Raw genomic sequence first — 22,763 nt, forward strand, 5'->3', positions numbered from 1 at the left:
ATTGTGATCATGCTACTTGCTAGGATGGTCTCTGTCATTGCAATATCCAAACTCTTCATAACTTCAAGAACACATTATTACCTCTGCCAGGGAGGTTGTGTTTTTGGGAGAGTTTGTCTGTCTGTGAACAACATAACTCAAAAAGTAATACACAGATCTTGGTGACATTTTCAGGAAATGTTCAAAATGGGATGAGGAAGAAGTGATTACATTGTGGAGGTGATCTGGATTACCATCTGGATCTAGAATTTTGTTTAAAAGATTCTTTATCATTGTGAGATAGGGCCGTTTTCACTACATGGTCGGATTGCTTTGCAAAAGAGTACACGACAAGGCCACAACAATTTCTGACAGATGTAAAAGTACGATCCAGATCCTGGCAATATTCTGGATACTAAGATCCAGAATATGAAATATGTACTGGGTCATCATAATTTTCAACACTGTCAGGTAACAAATTATGGTACAAACCTGCAACTAACACCAAATTGTAGCAGACAGTCTGCCGAAAGGGAGTATAACATTAAAGTAGGACTAAAGTGTTGCGTGACAATCACAATATGCTGACAGTCAGATGGTTAGAATGTGGAAACTTCTACCAGATCCATGTTCGCTCCATATGCTGCTCTGCCATGGCTTATAGGTTTCACTCAAGTCAGTTTGTACACTTCCACTGAGTTTACTCCATTGTGGTTCTGCTGTGTACCAGCTCCAGCAATCCAGAGCCCTCTCAAGTAAACACACAGGACTTCTATTTTTGCTAGATGCAGGAGCAACTCGTTGAATTCAGAGGTTCATTGTCAAAAACAGATGAGGGGAAGCTCATCATGGAGGCAGAAAACAATTGATTCTGTTATTATCATGGCTTCAGCTATATGGCTGTGCTGCTTCGTGTTCAGCTCTGAAAACGTAGCCAGTGAGTATTGACAGCTGCAAATGCACCGAGCCAAACTGTAGAGATAGACTGAACATGAATCTGGTGAAAGTTGGTCTTTTTGTAGTCAGTGTAAAGCACTGGCAGTGTTTACTGAAAGCCTTTTTTTGTCAAACGCCCTTTCTGTTTCTGCTTTCATTCTGGCAGAGATGTAACTTTGCCTGTCATTGTGATGTGGCCTTTTTTTTACCATTCAGGCAGTGGTGATTAAACCCTTTCTGTGAGAGTAATGTTGGTGATAGTGCCATTTAAAGATGTATCATTATTCCTAATAAACTTCCAATCCCAGCCTAGTCTTCAGAGTCTTGATATATACCTCTTCTGTTCGAAAAGTGGAGTATAAGTCCCTTTTTATCACACGTTTCTGCCCTGTATCTTAAGACATTGTTACGCTCTCACTACTCACACTTTTATATCTGCTTTAAACCAAAAATAAAGCAGACACTAAAAGGTGATCAAAGACTTCTTAAACTGCATCTACAGTTTCTGACTAAGCATCTCCCAAAGCAGCAAAGAAACCCACAGCAGGGCCTTTACTGGAGGGCAAGAAACACAGTGAAACAACCCTAAACGCCAGAAAAATTCCCCGTCGAGTTGGCACAGCTGTGAAACCACTGGGCCTCCTCAAAGCCCATCAGAGTGCATGTTTGTTCTGCGGGACAGATACGCTGCCTGGCACCACCCACAATCCTTGGCATCTTCCTGGGAAGACCACGGGACAGTACCCTCACTGCCCCAGGGATCAGGGCAAGAGGGCATGCTGCCTGGTGCAGACACATGATGGGCGTCTGGCTCCTGTCACGGTGCCCGCTGCCTGGGCAGGGCACGGGAGAGAGGTGGGGGGGCCTGGCACAGGGCAACGGCAACTGGTAAAGTTGGCACGGGGGGCACATAGCATTCTTTCACATGCCATGGTGGCATTCAGACAGGGCTGCTTTTTTGGCAGGAGCCCCTAGTCCTGCTTCTGTTGTCGTTTCAGGCGGTCCCTGGTTCCCCAAACTGCAAATGAGCCTGGAATTTAGTAGGCTGTCTTTCAGCAGAGTGTTGCCATGACTTCTAATGGAGGGCAGGACAAAGGGTCAACAAGACTTTTGTATTACAGAGCTTTAATTGGAGGGCAAAGTCAACAGAATTTCACCGCTAATTGCCATCTCTGTATCCATATCCAACTGCACGCACAAAGAGACTGGCAGTAGATATGAGCCATGTGTGCAAGAAAACAAGATCTATCAATTTATCCTAAAAACACAGGCAGCAAAACAAGGCAAGAGGTTTCCAAGAAAATGATATGAAACAAATCTAATGTCTGCAAATAATATCTGTAGTGACTGCATTACAAGTATTTCCTTTTATTATAGGAAAATCATTTATGTTATTGTAAAAATGGCTGTTAATTTCATCACCCAAGATCCATACATTTGTGCTTCCAATAACCACAACACCTGAGAAGTCCCATGGGGCATTGCTGCTGCTTTATAGCTAAGCATTGTTCTGTCTGGGTTGTGGAATTTAAAAAAAAGGCAGTGGACAGCAAGATGAGTTGGAGGTTGCAGAATGCCAAGGATGGGTGTGAGGAGAGAGGAGGGAGGGTGTTTCTGAAACACAGAGGAGAGAAAGACTGTGTATGTTTCTGTGTGCATGTATGTGTATGTGTGTCAGGAGGGTGAGAAAAAATAAAAAGGGTTTATATGTATGTGTGGTAAGTTAGTGTGTGTGTGTGCACTGGTACAGAGATGGATCACCAGCGCTTGTATCTTCTCCGCGGCCATGCCTAGCAGCACGTCAGCGGCAGCCTCCATTTACATTAGGGAGATTTAAGCTGTCTCAGGCAATGGTGACAAGTCAAGGTGTTTCACTTTAATTACAGCGGGCAAGGTCACCCCCTAGCTGGCTCACCCTCACACAGGAGAGAAGGAGGAGGACGACGACTGAGAGGAGGTGCTGCTGCTTCTGCTGGTGGTGTGAGCTCACGTCTGTATTTACATTCTTGTTTTCAGCCCCCCCTCCTTCTCAAACTGCTACCCTTTAATAAACCGTCTCACACACCTTGAAAGCATACACCAAATGCACACAAACACACAGGAGGCACACGTAAAAACAAGGTGGATTTAAAGAGAAATGCTCTAAAGATAATTTGACTTACACAGTACACAAACAATACATTTCATCCCAAACAGGATACACAAACAAGCACACGTTCCCCAGCAAGCCTGTTTGTTCCAAATAATCCCTAGTGACAAAATAAACGGCACAGTGTGCGAGGTTATAGCCTTAATAGGCCATACGCCATTGAGGTGACATAGAGTATTACACACCCTTAATATGACAGCGATTGCCTACTGTGCTTTAGCTGGATCCCTCTGCCTGTTTTTCCTCTTTACCTCTCCCCTCCAGCTCGTCTGTCCCGGGGCCATGGTGTTATACAGTGGAACTGACAGGTGGGGAGTTCATAGAGGGATGTTTTTGTGGGAGTTAACCCTGTCCTCAGAGGGCCTTCGCCACCTTTTAGGGTTATTTTTCATTCTCTGTCACCTGTGGGCTTTTAACTGAAGTATTTTACTCCCAAAATTTCAATTTATAAGATTTAGAGGTCCCTTTTTTTCATCAAATGCACCTTCTCTTCAGTGATAGCTCTACTATATTGGCCTTTCATTGCGCAGCACCTTTCACAGTATTTAGTTGTAGAAATCAGACATCTAGAGGAGGACGTAACCCTGCAAAGAGTGCTAGCTCTGCTTGTGTTAGCCAGAATTGGGGAAAAATACAATTTTACATTGTTCATCCACAAATTCCTATCCCGTGTTTAGCTGTCAAATATTGTGCTCTACGATTATGTAAATACCAAAACTGCCCCCCCAAAAAAGAGTAGACTCTTTTTTCATCAGGGAAATTAGTTGGTTTCAAACTTCTTCCATTTGTTAGTCATCAGCAGTAGAGCATTGACTGTTTTCACCCAAAATACCAATTTTTTTTTACCAAAAAATATAGAAAACAAGCTTTGATAAGTTTTTGGCACTAGTCTCTAGGGCTCCATCCTTTGATCCTCTCTATGATCCCCATCGTCTTTTCTCACAATCAACATACTCTGAGTGTGGGCTTCCTGAACTTGTCCGACTTGCAACATTTTCCCATTGTCTCTATAGATATATACATGGCATATATACATTATATATCATGAGGCAGAGTCGGCAGCATTGTCACCAGCGGCCATCTTGGGACAGGGGACTGCTCTAGTGCGCTGTACTTTAGACGAAGGCGAGTTGGATGCTTTACTTAAACACTCGTAACTCTAAATTCTTTACGGATTTACAAATAGATTGGTTTGTTACAAACCTTATTAATGTGGCTACCTATGTACTCAATGTAATTTTTACATCAAATTCAATGGTTTTAATTATTTTTAAGTATGCCGTAATATAAGTATGTTTATAACAAACCAAGCCATTTAAAAATTTGTTTAAAATCTGAGCAATCGACAGGTATTTCAAAGTCCATGCTCCATTGACTTAAATGCCATGGGTGATTGAGCAGCCCTGTCCAAAGATGGTCGCCATTGTGACGACTTTGCTTCCCATTGACTCCCAGTATGCTTGAGTCATCTAGTGTTTTTGTATAGCTATGATCGTCACGCATCTTCTTCTCATATTCTATGCTTATCTCCTATTCGAAGAGAGCACCGCTGCCACCTACAGGGGTCAGTTTGTCAGTGCGCTAGTTTACAAGTCTGACATCCATAGATGGCAACTTCAGCCAGTGAGTTAAATGTGCAGAATTTTCACAGTTTTTGAGAGCTTCTTCACTTCAGATCAGTCAGATCTGAAGATTCAAGGGAATTCATTTTTCTTTCTCCTCCTTTGTGTCCATTACTGAGATCAGCTTTGGTTGAGAGACTGTATATAAATTTGAAGAATATGCAATAACTTATGGACTTGTTTTGTTGGAAATCCAAAAAAAAGGGAAAAAATCCCCTATTTCAAAAAATATAAATTATTTGTTATTGTGTTGAATAACCCAAATGCTACCATTGCCCACCGCCATATAAAGCAGTGAGTAAAACCCATGACGCACATACTTTTGGATCAGAAAAAGAGCTTAAATAGCAAACAGGGCTATAAGTGTTACATTGTTGTCTTTCTGGACTAATTTTACCTGAGACATGGATCTTTTTTGGTATGAAACTCTTTAATGCAGAATTTTACAAGCAAAATTGTGTTTCTATTTCCCCATAGCAAGAAAAATAAAATTTTTCGAATAAAGCATTGCTTGTTATAGTCAACTTAATGAGTTCTAGGAATAACCCAACACATAGATAAGGAACTTGTTCTGTATGAAACCTACATAATTTTAGAGTGTTAGAGTCAATACTTTTTTAGATGGTCAAAAAAAGATTAAAATCGAAAATATGGATATGCAGCACCCTGTTCAAGACAAGAAAACGAACATTTTTTTTTAAATAAGCATGGTATCAAGACTTATCTTGATGAAATTGAATTAGATGTTAATAAACATACTGAAGCGTTAGGTGGATTTTTGATAAGATTAACAAAATGTTATCCTGAAAGAAAGCTCTTTACGCCCCAGTGTGCAAGTCCACACATACTCTTAGCCCTCTTTTCATTTGCGTGTTTTTTTTTCCGCAGAGATTTGATGTCAGGCTGTCAGTTAAAAGCAGCCTTACCTTTCTTATCAGCATCACAGCTTTAACCATGAAAACTGCAGTCATTTAAAAAAATAGAAGAGGCAGGAGGGTGGGAGTGAATGAGAGAAAGGGGAAAAAAGAAAAGAGAGGGAGGAGGGAGGGAGAGAAAAAGAAGGAAGTGCCTTCGGGGGAAGTTATTAAAGAAGGTGCAAGCTGGCTGGCTTGGCAGCAGTTCAGAGGGGGTGGATCCCCTTGCCTCCCTGCACCCAAATGGCAGTTGCTGGCACCACCGCTAAACACACAATGCCTCGTGGCAAAACTGTGTCTTTCATTGACAGATGAGTGGGGCAAGGAAAGGAAGGAGGGAGGAGGGAGGGAACACAAAATGCTGCTATTCGTTTGCTTTTTTTTCTTGAGGTGGAAAAAAAGAGACTTAACCTGAAAGAGGTGTTAGCCCCCTAACCAGTTGTGAAAGGCAGACTACACACACACACACACACACACACACACAGACAAAAGTAAAAATGTGGATCTATCCATTGGTGGAAGCATTAGTGTGGGAAGGTGTGAAGAATTACGAGAGGGAACTGTCTGTCAGTTTTGTCAAAAGTATCTAGCTTCGGGTACGAGAAATCAGAAATAATTCTGATGTATTTCAGAAAGAAAACTGAACTTTAGTCAGAATTATTTGCATCTTTACAACATTTGTGTAGTATTAATCTACTTAACATGCGCAAACTATAAGTCCACATCTTCCCATGTGCTTTTCCTGCGGGTCTGACTCCACACTTCCCTACAAGCACAAGGTTAACAGATTTTATTGGATTCAGGCCCTTGAGCATCAGTCGATACTGCTTGTCAATAGTTCTTATTAATAAATGGATTTCAAAGAATTTATTTGATTCACCTTAAAATAAAACATGCATTTGAAGCATGATGCAAAGCCAGGAAAGGCAAGAGTATGGACACACTGTGTGTGCAAAGAAGGTTTTGCCACTTGAGCAATAAACTTTGGGTTGCTAAGTAGAATACAGAAACCGTATGCGTACTTCTAGTCAGATGATCATGAACACACACATTGTTCACCATACATCTCTCACATGATTCCACAAACACACGTATGAACAAACCGCACACACCACCCAGCCAGCTTGTAGTTAGATTTATGCATACATATATAATCAGCAGCCTATATAGTAACCCTGACCCTGCAGGTCTAGGCCAAGGCCACAGAGATGCATCTAAAAAGTCTAAACTACAAAGGCATTAATAACAGCCTGTCCCATCAACCTCTGCATGCAGGAGCTTCAGCACTGGGTGGCTGGATGGGAAAATGGGAGGATAGATGAAGAATGGATGAAGGATGGAGGAGAGAAGGAGTAGCATGCAAAATGTAACAAATTCCAGATACTATAAGGGATAAAGACACTGCGTCCCATGAGAACCATAACTCGCTGTCATAAGGACGTGACTTCTGCAAAGATGTGCATTTGTTTCAAAGGCAGAGAAATAGAGAGTGGATCTTTTTCTCCTCTAGGTAATGTATGTATTTGTAGTTCCATAGCACTTTTGTTGAAAAGTGACAAAAAGCCAACTTTGCAAACTCAGTTTATAGTGTAGTGTCTTTAGAAACCAGAGTAGTATACTACAAAACAGACCAAACAGAACAGTCATACTACATACTGCATGCAAAAACAGTCGGCAGTATGTACTGCCTACGGTTGCTTTTTACATCTTTGACGTCGAAGTCGTGTCTGTATATTGCCATCCTAAAAATGATCAATGTAGAGCCTGTAGGCCTACTCCTATCCTGAAAACGCCAGTTTCCACCCAACAGACCGCTCCGGACTCGCGCATATTCTGGCTGTTTTCAAATTCACCACTACATACTGCTTGTTAAAGTAGTATGTAGTAGGCAGTGCCTACTACATACTACTTTAACAAGCAGTATGTAGTATGGCTGTTCAGTTGGGTTAATTTTTGTAGTATGCTACGCTGGTCTTCAGTTCGAAGAAAACGGAAGTCGGCTACGGCTGACTTTTTTTCCCAAAAAAACTTTATTGAAAATGTAGAAAATAAACAAACCACGAGTAACTTATCTGCAAATATATTACCAGAGAGAGCATTTTATATTAACTTTTAGTGGTGGAGATGATGAGGATTTAAAGATAAAAAAAGAAATGGCTCTTATATTTATATTCCTCTGCAACTCCGGTTGTTGTTGCTCCGCTCTCTGCCATTTTCACTGCTGATATGGGACCAGGCGCGTTGCATTGTGGGTAACAGTATGCGAAGCAGACTGGTCCGATGCATACTGTGGATTTTTCCCGATTCAGTACATCATCCGGGTGTTTTTCTCATACTACAACTCTGACGTTTGTTCGCATACTGCATACTGCATACTGCATTTTGGTCGAATCAGTAGGCACTGCTAGTGTAGTATGCGAATTCGAAAACAGCCTATGTTTACAGTTCCTATCCTGCGTCTGGCTGAGCAAGCCAGGTCGGATACACCTGCCGACACTTTCCATTTAGGAGGGATTCTTCTGCTTTTAACTCTGTCTTCCACTCCACTCCCAACTTGTAATTTCACCTGATCAACCCCTAATTTTAAGTTTAGTAATGTCATCTCTAATATTTTGTCAAGTCAAAAGAAGTCAGCTGCTTGTGCCGTACATTTAAACCTCAAAACGCATCCACCCCTCTCCCACTAGATGGTTTGATCCAAAAATTCTGCAAGAAATTTCCTCTGCCTGTGGCTTACACAAAGACATTAACAGGAAGCTGTGTGATTTTGTAACTGAAGAGTTTACTTAAGCACCAGCTCTTTCTTAAAAGACATGTCAACATGATTGTTTTCATCATTACTTGTGTGTCTGCCACTTTTCCCCACATTTTATTTTTCAGTTTTTCCTGTCTTGTGCCTGGCTGAGTGGCCCAGATCGGATAACAGCAACATACCTTTCCTTACCTATTCCCAACACTGTTTAAGACATAGATTTTAAAAAGGGGAACATAGAAATCTGGGGTTATTCTTAAATCACTTACGGAGTCTTCACAGGGCCTTAAAAGTTGAATCAAAAGCAAAACTCAGTCCAAAATTCTGGATTAAATTAGAAAGTCCCAAAGTGACAAATCACAAAAGTAACTCCTTGTAATGAAAAGGATGTTTGAAATATAGGGCACTGTGATGCAAAAAAAGCATTCAGGCTTCATGACTCAAGTCTGTAGGCTGCTCTGACGCTCTCAGCTCTGACGATGCCGACCGAACCACTTTTGGACCAGATGGTGCTCACGTTACATAACACTCTGCTCTACTGCTGTCATAGGTGCATGGCAAGCACTGAGTTTAAAACTTTACTCTTGCACCATGCACCCTCTCTTTACATGCTATGACTTTGCTTTATCTCGCTAAATCCCAGGTGTACATATGCAGACTTGGACCATCATCACAAAGAGAACACTGCAATATTTGAATATCCAACCGCTGAAGCCATACAAGCAATTTTTCCTACAGATGCTCTGCAGGTATGATGGGTGGAGAGTGAGATACCAGTGACACACTGTAATTCTTTATCTACAGTCAAAGGCAGAGGAGACTCTAATGATCGTAGAAGCAGAGATACAGAACGTAACCATCTTTTATGAGCATTTCTTCACCTCACTCATCATTTCAACATGGCATCTTCTGATCCTTCTGTGAGAAAACTCAGTTGAGTTGTGTTTTATGTTTGCTTTCATGGCTTACTCTGTCTTTGTTTGGAGCGAATGTTGTGCACTGAAGGTTTTATGTTTTAGATAAGTAAAAAGAAAAATATTCTGCTATTGAGGATAATAAAATTTAGGTTTTATGCAATACAATACTTCAACACATCATGTGTTATGCTGTAGAAATGGTTGGACGATGATTTCCTGCAGAAAAAGACACACGAACAAGATACAAAAATACCTGATTTGTTGAGGTGTAATGTAATTTGCACTTGAGCCGGCCCATCAAGATGAAAATAGAAATGTATCCCAACTGATACGTTTCTACATCTCTGGACACCTCGGTCGCCACACAATGACGCTCTGAGTTTGTGCATGTGTGTGCGTGTGCGTGTGTGTGCGTGTGCGTGTGTGTGTGTGTGTGTGTGTGTGTGAGAGAGAGACAGTTGTCAAGCCATGGCTAACTCAGTCACGCTGCCACTGAGCTCCAAACAATGACCTGAATGTAATGACAGATGACACATAGGGTGTGTGGATTCAGCGCAGGACAGAACCCAAACTCCATCTGTTACTCTGCCATATTAGCAGAAGATGGAATATTAAAAAAAAAAAAAAAAAAAAGCAGAAAAGAATCACGCCACAGTGTTTTTTAATCTGCCGGCACCCATACGGCACAATTCTTTTTCATGTAAAAAGACCATCAGACAATGTCAATTTGAATACTGTGACTGTGGTGTTAAGTGCTTCTGTGATTTTTTTCAAAACCTTACCAACCCCCTTTTTTTTTTAATTTAAAGTTATAAATTTTATTAGTTGAGAGATAAAGTGTTCATAAACCAAATTGCTACATCAGCTCGTCTAAAGCAACTAAATCTTTGGTTGGTGTGGATTTTGGTGCCCCCTGTGGCCAGGATAACAGCTCTTGTGTCTTTTCTGTTTTTGTCACCAACAACACCCTTGTTTTTCAGTTGATCGCTACTCCTGCCCCATCAGCAGTTTTAGACATTACAATTAGTCTTCACAAAGTCTTTATATTACAGCTTGCTTTTCTACGCCAGACAAGGAAATTCCTGTTTAAGTCAAACCAGGTAACATTTTCTTACAGGAACTTTGAAGGCAATCTGAGAAGTTCTCATGTTGAGTCAGATCTGGAGATCCTTCAGGAGGAGTGGTGTTTTTATCAGAGGAAGATTATTTTGACACGTTCTATCACAAACAACTATAAAGAAAGCACGTTTTTATTGTGAAAGCAAATGAATAGAGTCCAGAACTTTTCGACATAACTTTTCTTTAAACGAGACAGCTTTTTACAGCATACCGAGATATGACGTCATTTTGCACCATTCTGCTTTTTCAGCAAGCAAAGCCCAGCTGGTAGAGGTTCTCTGTTTAAAATAATATTAAAAGATAAAATATACTGAAGCTAATCTTTCTCCAGTATTAGCCATGTGCAGAAAATATGATACAGAAATAAAATTATCTGAATTAAAAAAAACAAACTCTTGTTGCTTAATTTACTTGAGATGGACAAACTTTGGCAGCCGAGTTGTTCCTTCATCCTCAATAGAGAGTGTTTCTACGCTCTTTTATCTAAACTAATAAACTAAGCATCTCTTGTTTTCAGACAACACACTGGCTGGACAACATACAAAATCTGAACTTTCTGTTTCAGAGTTTGTGTTAAGAATACTTCAAAGCAGAATCTGCAGGATTTTCCCAAAAAAATAAAATGTCAACCTTTACACAAATAATCCTGCTCAATCGTCACTTCTGTGCCTCTATTTTTGTGTGTCAGTGTCAGTGTCTGCCTCAAACCCTTTCCTCAGCCTGTATGTTGATGTTTCGGTTGTTTGGGGGAGTTTCTAGCTGGAGATTAAGCATGGCCAATCACAGCACTTTGTGTGGTGATTAGCGAGAGAGAGATACTATTCTGAGTGGCTATGAAAATGGACGTAGAAAGAAAAAACACAACCAAAGTGAGACGGAACGCCAAACAGAAGTCTTTTTTCTAAACGAGGGTGAAGCTTAGCTTGACTGCCACCCACTTTCAGGCACTTGGGGAGCTGCACGGGATGAGGAACAACACAAATTGGCTTTCCGCTAACGAGGTATGTGTCAAATAACTTGTTAGCATGTGCTAACATGTGGTTAGCTTGTGCTGACATGTCAAGTCAGGTGCACGGCTCTCGAGTTTCTCCCACATAGAAATGCAATGCTGCAGGTGGTTGCTAGGCTAGTGAATGTGTTCACGTAGTCATGGTTGGAGGCAGTAGGTGCGCATGGCCGCTAGCTATAAGCCAATGAAGAGAGCCAAGTTTGAATTTCTGTTTACCAACAAATAACGAAAATTCCTGCAGCCCATACCTTTAAGATTATTACCTGTGAATAAATCTATAATAACACACTTATCATTATTAAACCCTTATTTCAATTCTAAAAGTCTTCGAAGTCGAGAGGAGCATTGTAACTAAACTTTTGTGGATGCATGTGTTCCTGAGTGTGTGTATGTGTGTGTGTGTGTGTGTGTGTGTGTGTGTGTGTGTGTGTGTGTGTGTGAGTGCATACCTGTAGTTCTGTAGGTCTGTCCTGCCCTACAAGACCTGTCATGAGTGAGGGATTTCAGCCAAATCATCTGCGATGAGAAGCTTTCCACACCAGGCACAGCTGTCTGAGCACCAGCCTGAGAGGGAGGGAAACAGAGGCTGTTTTAAATGTATTTTCTACAACACTTTCTCAATTAAAGGCCCTTTTTACACGTAGCACTCTGCTAATAACATAATGGCGAGTAGAATGTCATTGAGTGGTGTAATGTACCTAAATCCTTCACCAGCATTTTTAATGCTTTCATAATTGGAGCCCACTTTGGAACATTGTGGCACACGGGAGGCAGCGGTGGAAAGGCAAAGAGAAATGATTTGTAAAGATGTCCGCGCTGGAAATAATAACTAGCCTTGGTGCTAATGTAGGGCTCTTTGCAAAAAGGGGAGGAAAAAAACATGTTGCTAATTGAGTTTGCCTGAAAAAAGACATTTAAAACTCATCATTTCATTTTACAGTCCTTTTTGTGGCACATTGTTAGGAGAGGGGGGAAGAGAAACAGTAGCGGTGTTTCACATCCATTTGGAGGTTAATGGTCAAGTTTCAGGCTTTTAAACACAGTAAAAACTAAACTGAAAGGGTTTACTTTAATTAATTGCAAAGTGTGATTTTTTTTTTCCCAATACATGTGAACTCTTGCCTTTCAAAACTTACCTACAGGATTTGCTCCACTTATGCAAGATAAATACCAGTTTTAGCCTTTTTGCTCGCAACTGGAGTAATACGATAATTTTACCAAAACATTTTGCTGTGTTTAAAGTTGTTTTTAAATAAGTGACACATAATTTTTGGGTAAATGAGCTCTGAAATGTACCAAAAATCACTTCTGTTTGTACTTTTTCAACAGAGACATCCAACTTTTCACTCCTCATTTCATTCTCCTCTGTTTCCTGTGTTTGGAGAGGACTGCCTCTGATTTGTGAGTCCACTCTGAGACGATACATTACCGTTCAACAGAATGACCCCTAGCCCTGTCTAAACACACCTTAATGACTCATGGTTGGTGGGCACAGTCCTTGGTTATAGGGCTCTGCAGGCTGCAGCCGGGGCGACAAGAGGACACTAGGCACCAGGATTGAGTGGACTCCATACAGACATTAGCACCCTAGCTTCTGGGCTGTATTGCATCAATGTCAATGGGTAAAAACATGTCCTCCATCTTCAAAACCACACCCTGAGGGATGAGAAAAGCACCTGCAGACCTCTTATCTATCAAAAGATAATGGCCAAAGTCAAATCAGTCTTTCTCTGAAAGCACTCAGCTGTTGCGCCTGGGAAGGATGTGGCAAGTCGTACAAATTAGCCAAAGCACCTTTACTCGTAGATAAGAGATTGTCCTCAAACAGCACTACATCCTTTTTAGCACTCCATGCTTTTTCTGGGTGAAAAAAAAAGAAAAAAACGTGATGTCTTCTGCAGAAATATCCCCCCTCTACAAAATGAAGCAAGGAAAGGAGAGCTCGAGGTGAGAGAGCAGGGAAATCATTTACAGTAGCACGATGAAGTGTCGGTTTCTCCCGGCAACAAACAACTTAACAGGTGCCTTAAGAGAAGAGAGTTGTCCCATAATTGTAAAAGCTTTTCTGATCATTTAACCTGCAGATCCAATCAATCAAGAGAGGAAGCAGATATACGAGCACACGAAAAGAAACTATATCAGGAGATGAAGGAAAGCAGCTTAAAGCGAAAACGGAGAAGGCTGAAAATAAGTGGAGAGGATGTATGGTAGTGAGTTTCATAGTGATAACAACGGGATCATATGCCTTTCTATATGTTTATATAAAAAAAAGAAACACTGGTTTTCATTTAAATTAAAGTTTTCTCCCTGAGTCTGATTTTTCTAAACAGATCATTCTTCTCTTTTTTAAATTTTCAAAATCATGTCTTTCTGTGATTAGTGCTCACCCAAAGGAGGTAAATGACACTTTTAATCAAATCTACACAGGAGGAGGAGTCGTAGCAGTTTTGACAGATGAGCCTGAGAATGGCACAGAACCTCACCAGCTGGTAGTGGACCTGGCGCCAACTGCCCGTCTCGGCTGGCAGCTTGCTCTAACATGCCAGTCGAGACCTGTGAGGGCTCAGCTCGTGACCGGTATAACGCCAGAGGGGATCAGATGCCAAACCTTCACAGTCGGCTCTCAGATGGAGCAACCCAGGCATTAAATCTAATGAGAGGGAACTCAGAGTAGTTTAATAGACAGTTTTACTAGAGCTAGTATAAAGTGAAGGAAAGCAGTTTGTTGGATTCTTACAATGAAAATGAATCAAATGAGGACTGCCCTGTAAAACCTGTAAATGTTTAAAATGTGTTAAATACTTCATTGAGATGATCATCTGTAAAAATACCTTCATTCAAAGCTCTAATGAGGAGTTTTTAGCTGGTAATGAAACATGGTGATATAAACACTGATGCTTCTTTATGACCCACAAAAGCAAACCAGACCATCAGAAAGAGGTTGGATTAATTTTATTACACTATTTAAATGTTGCTGCGGGGTTGCAGTCAGAGGCGTGTAAAGAAAAACCTTGCCAAATTATCATAAACCATCACAGTGTGCGATGCATCTGTTGTGGAAAAAAAAAAAAAAAGAAGTAACCTTTTGTTATCAGAATTTTTTAAACCCATGTTCAAGGTAGTAAGAAAGTTAAAACAACCACTCAAAATCAACACAAATAAAAAGTTACTAACTGAAGCTCAAGCCTCCAATTACTCCTTACAACTTTATTCATATGAAGTAAGATTTCTTTCAGTTTATCCAAAAAATAGAAGGAAAAGAAACCCGGAAACTAAAATTATAAAACAGTCTTTCAAAATCCTTCACTTGCCCAGTTCTGCACTCAGCATTTCAACACTGAAATCATCAGCTAATGTGTATTCCACACAGCTCTTCTAGCACAGATTGCCTGTTGCATTATTGTACTAACAATCTGTGGGAGCTGGAAGTCTTGGTATGTGACTGAAATTATCTCAATGTCAACTTAAGATATTAGAATTGTTGCAACTCAGCGGTAGTTTAGTGATTTTTGAAGCGCAGATAGATTTAGATTTGGGGTCTTAATGACCCAAAAACCAGCATTTTGTCTGTTAAAGACAAACAAGGCAAGTTTATTTATATAGCACATTTCAGCAAGGCAATTTAAAGTGCTTTACAGCAAAAAAAAATTGTAAGAAAACAATTAAAATTTGATGAAAAAGCAGATAAAAAGATACAATAAAAGAAAATATTTTTATAAAGTCGCAGTGCAGAGTTGTAAAGAGTTGTGGGGTTAAAAAAAGATATTAAGATGATTTGTTAAAATGTTCTAATAAAAGGCAGCTGTAAAAAGGTGAGTCTTCAACCTGGATTTAAAGGAGCTCAGAGTTTCAGCAGACCTGATATTTTCTGGCAGTTTGTTCCAGATATTTGGAGCATAAAAGCTAAATGCTGCCACTCCATGTTTGGTTCTGACTATGGCGACTGAAAGCAGACCTGATCCAGATGACCTGAGTGGTCTTGATGGTTCATTCTGGATTAGAAGATATATTTTGGCCCTATTCCACTCAGAGTTTTTTAAACCAACAGCATTATCTTAAAGTCTATCCTATGTCAAACAGGGAGCCAGTGTAAAGCCCTAAAAACTGGACTGATGTGATCCACTTTCTTGGTAAAATTGAGTAAAATTAGAAATTAATCAGGTAAAAACTTGAACTTAGAATCCATAAAAAACCAGTAACTTTTAACCATTCTAAGCTCCTCTGGATTCACTTTTTTTATGGAGCTGCAGATATCCTGCTCACACTGACACACACTGGCAGAGATTCCCGCTGAACTCCAGCTACACATGGAACAGATAGACACATGAAGAATAGAAGGGGGATGGAGAGCAGGGACAAAATAAAGAGACGTGGAAAAAGAGAATGGGAGATCCAGAGACTTGTCAGTCACGGCAATGAACACTGACAGGCTAACTCTGTGGATAATGTTTCTGTCACTGAGCTCCCTAATCACAGTGTTCTTAGTCAAAACCAATCCTCTCGCATGTGTACACTCGCAAAGTGGCGGGATGTTTGTAGCAAACAGCTGAAAGACGCGCACAAAGAGCGGGTGTCAAGGCAGGCAGACCGAGTCACATCTCTACCACTATCAAACGCTCTGACAAGAAGAAAATACAAGGAAAGCAGAAAGAGCAGCGAAAGAGACAGAAGTGGAGTGTAAAGCAAAAAGACTGTAAGAGAGGAAGGAGAAGGAGAAAGATGGCAGTTTTTAAACACACCCCACCAGGTAGTGCCTGTCAGAACACATTGCCATCCTCTAATTGGGTCATTTTTGATACCCCCTACCACACGGTGCCAGTGTATTGATGGGGAGGTGTCAGGGTGCCAAGAGCCTGCGAGGCCTCACTGGCACCGAATCAAAGCAGGCAACAAACGCTGCCCGCAGACAATCTGGCAAGCCGGAGCGCACACAGGCGCAAGAACATCCAAAAACATGGCCCCATAGCTCCCGCCTGTACCACCGGGGCGTAATTGGTACATGGGCATTCCGGAGCATTTTCAAAGGAGGGAACTTAATCCACATGTGTACTATGAAATTGGCTATTTTGTACCCAGCATCCCCCCCTCCTCCTTTTTCCTCTCTTGCTCTCCATCTCGCCCTCCCCCAGTTTGCAACCCTTCAACCGATTTAGCACTCCGAATACGTCTTGTTTTCTCTCACATCCTCTTCGTCGACTACCAACTGCCACTCTATCTTTCTCTCAGAAATAGCCCCGGGTTTGACCACGGCGTCTTAGGCTGTGAAGGCGGACAAGGATGCCTAATCTTTACTCGGTGCTCAGCTTGACAAGATTTCACTCGTTTGAGTTTGTTTGTGGTTGTGTTCGCGCCTGTATGTGTGCGTGTTGGTATGTTTGTCTGCACTGTAAGTATGCAGATCTGGGGAGCCTAAAACAAATCAAATTTGTTCGTCGTATACTTGCACATAAAGCTGTGGAGTTAGGTTTCAGGGTGTGGGTTGTGGATTGATGCTTACAGTAGGATGTGGGTGAGCCGAAGCAAGCACATCCCACTCCTGTCCTAAGACTCAGAATCTTTAAATCTAAATATTCCCCAACAGTAACATCCTCTCATGCGTTCCTTGTGTTTTGTACATTCCTGCGTGGAAAGAACACTGTCGCATCTCCTCTTCCTTTGTGTGCTGGAGTGTGCCTTCAAGCCAGCCTGGCACTGACTGGCACATGGAGTAAAACTGACTCCAGCTGCTTTCTGACCGAGGGGAACTTGTTTAATTAACCACGCTCCGGTTCCAATGAAAGGCTTGGTTTCGCTCCCAGCTGTTGACCAGTCTGTGGCACCCCGGGGCCCTGATGGGGACTGGCATATCACCCCTGGTCCGGTCCGATCCACGTTTTCCAGACAAAGATGGACTCTGCCTGTCATGCCAGGATGTATCACGCCTGAGCCCTCCTTCATAAATTAAACATGAGATCTGGAGGAGTTCTTTTAAAAAAGGAAAAAGACCCAGAGGATGTTTCTCTGCTCAGATTCACCCACGCTGTTTTTCTTTCCTTTTTTTTTCTATGACTCGGACTCACTGAGACATGGAAAAAAGGAAGAATGGGGAGAAGGTATAAACAGGTGCAGAGGTGAATTAGAAAACAGTGCCCTCAAAGACTTTCTCAAGTGTGTATTTGTGAGTACGTTTGTGTGTGGGCAATCCACTGTGGCCTGAAAGAGCACTTCAAAGAGCCTTCTGATGGTTGTCTGGCCCTATCCATGTGCTTTTGGGGACGCACTCATACGTATGAAGTGAAATCAGCTTTAAAGCATTACTCACCCTGTGTCTTCAGACTAGCCTTAGTGCAGGTGGTTTAGTAAACATAAAGTTTTACCATGACAAATGTTATTTTTTTTAAAAACATCACATTACTAACTGCTGTTTTTGACAACTTTTAAGTTGAACCTAAGATTAAACATAGCACTTGAGCTTCATCTTCTTTCCTTCCCAGATCTTTTCAACAGCTCCTTAGCCAAAAATCTATAACTATAAACACAGAGCACTGCATGGTTGTGTATGCTGAATGTGACCCTTGGGGGTAAATAGATGCAGACACATGTAAACACCACATCATAACAACACCATCTCCACATCTTCAGCATGGTATAACCCAGCCCCCACCCTCCAATTTTACTGCAGCCATGAATCACAGGACTTGTCGCCATTGAAGCCATCAGAAGGTAGGTTTATGTTTGTGTTTGTCTTTGTTTTCCTATCTGTGAGTGGAACCAAGGTCCTTGGGAACAGACCCCAACAATGGTAATGTATAACAGGCCAGTGAGAACAAAATGGACCAAAAGTACACGTTTTAGCCACAAGAACCAAGAAGGGATTATCCAGCACGTAGACTGAGCATTTTGGCAGTGGCTCGAACTAGAGGGAACGGTTGTTTTACAGTGCTACAGATTGATTCATTGACTGTATATAGAGTGGGCAGCATGGCTTCACAATTTACCATTGTTCAGTTTTGAAGCCAAAATACCCCCGTCACAGGCGCAGCCATTGGTAGCAGTTTTGCAGCCAGAGTCTGCACAGTAAAGGCTGTGAGGGATTCTGGGAGAATCTGATTGGAGCCGGGTGACAAAAATAATAACAATATTTTTTTCTATCCCAAGTCTAATCACTTTCTGGCTCTACCTCCCAACACATTTTACAATCCCTGAAAAAAATACTCAAGAGCAGAAGCAGTTGATTATCGTTATATGGGATGACTGGAGAGCCAGATTTTTTTACCTATACTGCAGCCACTCACCAGGGGGAGCAGTTTTTGTGGCAAACTCACCTCTAGCCAGCTGGGTCTTAGACCTTCTGACTCATTCTACCCCAGGGACAAAGAGGAGGATCAGCTTAGGTGTTGCCTACACAGATGAGTCATCAGACATCTCTTAAAAGTAGAAAGGGACTGTGCAGATCGTACAGAGTTAGGTCATTCATTCCAACATTTGGGCACAACAGAGGAGAAGAGTCTGGCTAGAGATTTAGAGCCAAGCTGGGCTGGGAGCACCAGGCGTCTTTCACTGTTACAGCTTAGGCACAACACTGCTGCTGTCAATAGCTGCGTTTCCATTATGTCTTTTCACAAAATAAAAGCGATATTCCTGAGCTTTAGTAAAATAATGCGTAATGTCCATCTGGATGCTGCACTGAAGATGATGCCGATTCATTAACATTTCACTGATCAAACTGTCGGCCGTGGACACGTACAGGGGACTTTTGGGAGAGGATCGTGGCTGAGGAGGAGGGGATGAGCGCTGTTATGACAAGTGAAATGTTTTTGCGAAATAGGTGTTTTCATTGCACTTTTGCAATATACTTGTGAAAAACAACCGCATTAGAGCGTAAAAACTTTTTATCAAAATTTGAAAGGTTTTTTGAAATTTGGGTGTTTCCATTACAAGTGTTTATTGCGATATTCATATTTTGCGCATTTCTAGGTGTAATGGAAACCCAGCTATAGACACCTCAGCAAATGCAAAATTAAGTAAAACAGATGACGCAGAGTATTTCTGCTTATTCAGACACCACTTAGCAACAGAGTAGCCCCCTACTGGCCTTTGGAAGAATACACGCTTCAGACACTACAGCTTTTGCACCTCACCTGAAAACTAGCTCACTTTTAATTACCTCAAGAAATTAAATTAAGATTAAGGTTACAGTTAATTAGTAGTTTTTAGATGAGATATCTACATGTGAAACATTTCTTAGAGTTAAGGTTTTATAGACTTTCTGATGATGAAACTTGTATCTTTTTTTCTTCCAGTACTTTTAAGTATATAATTCAACAGTGCTAATTGTTGTGTTAGTGGGTTTTCCCTCTGTTCACACTGTTAGCTGACATAAATCTGGCTTCACTAGAGGAAATGGAAAGCCACAGTGACATTCTGAAAGGCAGTGTCACCACCCAGCCAAAGTGAAAGTCTCTATGTGTCTACAAAGAGCTGAAGTGCCACTGAGAGAGCTCATTTCACCAGCATCTGGATGACAGGTCGTAGCACCACCAAGCACAATTGTCACCTTTACAAGTTGTCATACGTCTTGTGTCCTTGATGCTGTGATAATGCACACTGGAAGGGTGTCATGTCATCACCTGATCCCTCCAACAAATAATGTGTGAACACTGGCAGGAGACAAAGCATTTCAACAACCAAGAAAAGAGGGAAGTATGTTTTTTCTCCTATATCCTGTGTATGGTTTTAGGTTTTCTCACTCCCACAAGAGCAATATGGTTTTAGAGATTTTAGAATCTTATCCTAAACCACATTTTCTCTCTTCTCTATGTTTCCTGGCTTCTGCAGCCTGGAACCCCTGTCCGCTCACCACCTCTCTGTGTCATTTTTTTCCCTGTGAGTCCAAGGCAGAGTCCACGGGAGCCCCATTTGCCGTGACATATGGCGAACAAGGCAGGCACTGCGAGCGAGTGGCCCTGTCTGGAGCTGTGACTTAGTGTCGTCCCTCAGTGCCTCTGGCAGCACAGGGACAGAGGGATGAAGGGGATGGAGGAAGAGGGAGAGACGAGGTAAGGAGACAGAGCAAGGGTGGGAGTCTGGGCAGAGGGGGAGATTCGTGCCGGAGTTTTTGCCCTGGAGACACACTGGCAGTCCTGAGATTAGAGGGGTAATCAATCTCAGCGTGGAGCCGGCCAATCCCACCGCCCCACGGCCTGGCAACCTGGCCTCCTCAGGTGGGGGCAGGGTTCGGGGGGAGCGGAGGAACACTGACAGGAGGGACGGAGACGAGAGAGGAGAGAGATGAGGGGAAAGAATATGCTTTATTAAGAGTCATTTGTCCTTTAACAAGCCTTGGTGCTGGACAGGTGATGAAGCATAGCACCACAAACACATATGATTACTGTCAGTGTTGTTTACTGGCATAGCTGCCTCTGTCACCTCACCAGGGGAAACTTGTTTTGGGTGCCCCCGACACAAACACACACACACACACAAACATATCTGCCTTGAACAGTGCAGGACCACTTTTGCTCATAACTAGGGCTGTAGTGAACCTATGGTGAGCATCTGTATCAGTCCAATACTTGAGACTAGCAATCTGGATCAGTTATTCGGAAAGATTTAAACAAAAAAGAAAGTTATGAGGAACATTTTCAGTGCACTACAAATAGCTACAACCATACAGAGTTGTGTGTCATGTGCTAACAACAGTAGCCTAAGTAGTTCCATGCTGTCATTTTGTCAGCCATGTTATTCTATGCTAAAGAGGAGAATCAACAGAATGTCAGAAGCACAGTGTAAGTGTTTAAGGGACCCGATCAGTGACAGTTGGTTCAACACCAAAGACTTGATAAAAACCTTAAAAAGAAGCATCCAGAAATAAAGAACTGTTGGTTCCAACAAGAGATAAATGCTAAGATGGAAATTCTGGAGACTCAAACCCTGTAAAAAAGGGATGCACCAATCCAGCTTGTCTGGTCTCGATACCAATACCAGGGCTTTGGGTATCGACCGATACTGATCCTGATCAGATAACAGTGTTAAATAATAACCTGCATGCTCTACTGTGTCATAAGACTGGTAATGTTTTGAATAAAAGAGAAAAAGTAGCATCCCTACTTTGAAATTCAGAATTTTCTTTTTGGGGGGCAACATTTGGGATGAAAAGAAAAGGACAATGCAGAAAGTTGTGGCATCTGCAGCAGAAGTTGATGCATCCATCCCTGACATCATTGGTGCCAGAAATAAAAGTCTCATGTTTTCAATAACTGAAAATGTGAAAACTTCCTGGCTTCTCTTTGGTGCCTACAGAGGACATCTTATAGGGGGCATGCAGGAGAAATTAGAAGAACAATGCCTGTGTTTCAAGTATGGAAATAAACACTGAAAAACCAACAATAAACGGACACCTTGTCTCAGTCAGTTATAGGGTTCTATACATTTTCATCAAAGGATAAATAAAACCTACTGCAGAGTTTTAAGACAGCTCCATACTCTGCATGTCTGGAAACATTCTATTCATTTAATTAATTCAGACCTGTTTTAAGCCACAACAGAGTTTAGGGTGGTTGGGATAACTCTGCCTCTTGTCCTTAGTGTAAGAAGTTCTTTATTCTTTTTTATCAAAGAGTTGGGGCTACTCTTGAACCATTTTTTCTGGCTTGGGGACAGTTCTGTGGTTGCTAGGGATGGTAACTGAATTAGGTACTTTTTTGGGTACCAAACAAATTCTGTCAAAAGTACTGGGTACCGTCTCATAAAATCAAAAGGTACCATGTTTAGGTACCTTAACCATAGACTGTATACAACATGGACGTAGTCTCGCCAACGTCACCCCTCTGTTTCTGAGACAGAATATGAGGCACATTGGCTGTAGCAGCCATATTGGTAGTGGCAAGGGCTGCGCCTACAGCCATAAGGCGCCGGCCGTCACGTGACCCTCAGCTGTGCCTCTTATTGGGGGAGCTCGCGATCCTAATATCTTCCGAACGGCTGAGTTAGAAAAAAATTCACCCCCCGTACAGTGGGAGCCGGTAGTAAAATTAGCGACTCAGACAAGAGACGTTTTTTGAACCAGGCTGTAAAAAGGTTAATTTCTGCTTTGAAAATGGCTTTTTTTTGGCTTGGTGTGTTTGTGACTTTCGCTACTTCCGGAGCCAGCCTCAAGCGAACACTTGACAAACAGCAGATTTTAGCACTTCCACATTGTCTCATATTCTGAGACCGGATGTTGCCGCTTGACCTAAACGCATCCTTGTGACTGTGAGGGAGTGGAAGAGTAGGTGATTTTCCATGCTGGACATGAACACAGCATGGCAAGTTTATATACTGAAGAATAAATATATTAAATTGAAAAAAAGTATGTTTTATTATTAAACAAATTTATATTTTTTACC

At 41.7% G+C, this 22,763-nt stretch overlaps 1 long non-coding RNA gene across 2 annotated transcripts in view; it reads right to left on the bottom strand.

Annotated features, from left to right (window-relative positions):
* LOC141800182 (uncharacterized) overlaps positions 1-22,763 on the bottom strand; it is a 130,734-nt gene that overhangs the window by 38,942 nt on the left and 69,029 nt on the right. For both annotated transcript variants that reach the window (XR_012599302.1, XR_012599303.1), the window contains exon 4: positions 11,847-11,961. This is a non-coding gene — a long non-coding RNA (uncharacterized LOC141800182). The remainder of the gene's footprint in view (positions 1-11,846; positions 11,962-22,763) is intronic.

Source organism: Halichoeres trimaculatus, unplaced genomic scaffold (assembly GCF_033239565.1).
Source record: "Halichoeres trimaculatus isolate MK-OKI-2021-1 unplaced genomic scaffold, fHalTri1.1 fHalTri1_scaffold_12, whole genome shotgun sequence".
Lineage (NCBI taxonomy): Eukaryota > Metazoa > Chordata > Actinopteri > Labriformes > Labridae > Halichoeres > Halichoeres trimaculatus.